Raw genomic sequence first — 2,631 nt, 5'->3', positions numbered from 1 at the left:
TTCCCTCCCCATTTTCTCTTTTTAGTCTCCTTCATGGTTTAACAAGCACAAAAGAGAAGACAAGTATGCTCAATAGATTCCTTTTTCGTAAAGTTTAACGAGGCCAAAAAAGAGAGAAAATTACACTTGTACCCTTCTCATGGTTTAACGAGCTTTGAGAGTGGAAAAGAGATTGCTCGCTGACTTTCAATTTAATTAACGAGCAGGAAAAGACAGAAAGAACTTGACATTTTCATTTAGATTTTATTAGCATGAAAAGATATCAAAAGAAGCTCAGTGTTTTCATAATTTTAACAAGTCATGAAAAGAGGACCAAAATGAACTCGACATTTTCATTGATTAACGAGGATGAAAACAAGGCAAAAAGGAGCTCGGTACCATTCATAGTTTAATGAGCATGAGAAGGACATTAAGGAATCTCATCCTAAAGGAATGAGTGGTACAAGGGTAGTAGTTTGTTTCGGTAGTATGGAACCACTCAAAGCATAATAAGGTAGAGAGGTTGGAAAATAAAACCAGTCATCGCAACAACAAAAATTTAAATTTATACCTCAAGACACCAACATCTGAGGTTTCATTTGCAAATGAGTGGTTTGATTTATCTAAAACCCACCAACATATCTAACTATTCAAATGATTAAACCCTTATTAGAGTCTTCTTAGACGTGCACTCATGCCTGAAGCAGAACATAACATTAGCATCCTAAATGTGCATGCTCATTCCCTCTTTTAATGCCTTGTTGAAACCACATTATCACACTTCTTAAAATGAAATGTTCACATCTTAAGGAAAAGCACCTACTTTTCTTATAACAACCTAAACTATGTGAGTGACTACGAAAGAACTCCATTTTCTCAAGATGAAAACATAGGGTATTACAACCCCATTCACATAACAATTTGAATATATTTAACCTAAAGAAGGATATGTATCCTACTCCTTCCAAATTTGACATATGAATTTTAAGAAACTAACACTTGTTTTTAACTATTAATCCATTTACTATATACTCTATTTTGTTTGCACCCACCTAATATGCAAGAACAACTAAATGTTTTCAATACAACTAAGTTAAAATCACTTCTTTCCTTTCAACATCTCACATTTTGCCTCCATAAACTTTAATAGAAAATAATTACATAGAAACGTAACCTTAAAATTAGATTATTATTATTTTTATTATTATGATAAATATCGCCTAATATCACAACCAAAAATGTGTAAAAATCTGTTAGTTTCTAAAACACAACTAAAATCATATGTAAGTGAAAATAAGATATTGTATCTATTGTTTTTCACATTGGAAAATTTTAACACATTTTAAAAATTTAATCTTTAATTTTTCTTTACAATACCCTTCCCAACCACAAACTTTTCATAGGGTGGGAAAATGACATTTGAGAGAGTTGTGAATTATGGTTTTACCACTAGTAAACCCAATATTGAATGCCACCATCGAAATTTTCAGTCCATTGATGATGCCAAGGTATGTTTCACTTTTAACTTCAATGCAATTCTACCCCACATTTAGTCTTCAATACATACAGGAGTACAAGCACCTCAAGTCTTTGGTTCAAAATCCATTGGTTTTTTTGCAGCCAAGCTTGTATGATTAGGCTTTAATCTCTATGCTACATTATGTTACTATTTGCAGGGATGGCATTGGAATTTGATGAGTATGGGAGGCCATTTATCATATTAAAGGAGCAAGAGAAGAAGGGCCGAATACGAATCTTAGATTCTCAGAAGAAAATCATTGTGGCTGCTAGGGCCATTGTGAGAATTCTCCGCACCTTACTTGGCCCCAAGGGACCCCAAGGGAATGGAAAATATGCTCCAGAGCCCCAACCATAGAAAAATAGATGTTAAAATTGAGAGGCAAGATTGATGTATGTTAAACATTTGAACTTTGGAGGGTTATCATTTGGTGGCAAAGCTAAGGCACAAGCCCAGGGAAACTTGTACATGAAAAATTATAGAGCCTATGATTCCTGGATATTTGAGGGTTTTGGCTATTAAAATGTTATGCTAAAACATGCTTTGACAAATTTTGTATAGTGATAGTTTTCACAACCTTTTAAACAAGGAAAAATTGAGGGATTCTAGGTTGTCATAAGTGTGAATTTAGGCATTCTGCCACACTTCCTCAGATTTCAGAAGTTAATTATCAGAGTGTTTCTTCAATGGTTGTTACCTTCAACACCTTTAATACTGCCACAAGTCCTCACAATCCCAACAAATCCTTCGAGGTATGCATTTATTTTACTAGTTTTTTCCTCCTGTAAATATGGAGTATGTCATATCCTCCAAAATTATGCCTCCTTTAATATGATAAATGGCCTCCACACCCTTAAGTGAGCAATCTTCACACCTTCGTAATCATATGAAGCATCTCTCCCCCATCCCCTGGTTGACGATTTGGTTTGGAAGTAATAACTTTGTAGTAAAATTAATGCTCATCTTGTGTTATATCAATCACATGGAGGGAGGGATCATATCACTCATCGTTGCTCCTTGAAAAAACACATATGTTGGTATTGCATAATTCGAAGTCAAAAACATCTTTTAGGGTTCAAGGTTTTATGAAGTCTAGTAGTTGCAGGTTCAAAACCTCATAGGAATATATTCTC

The sequence above is a fragment of the Pinus tabuliformis genome, chromosome 6 (assembly GCF_031772625.1).
Source record: "Pinus tabuliformis cultivar Carrire ecotype Pingquan chromosome 6, CPIR1, whole genome shotgun sequence".
NCBI classification, from domain to species: domain Eukaryota; kingdom Viridiplantae; phylum Streptophyta; class Pinopsida; order Pinales; family Pinaceae; genus Pinus; species Pinus tabuliformis.
Note: the sequence above shows the minus strand (reverse complement) of the source record.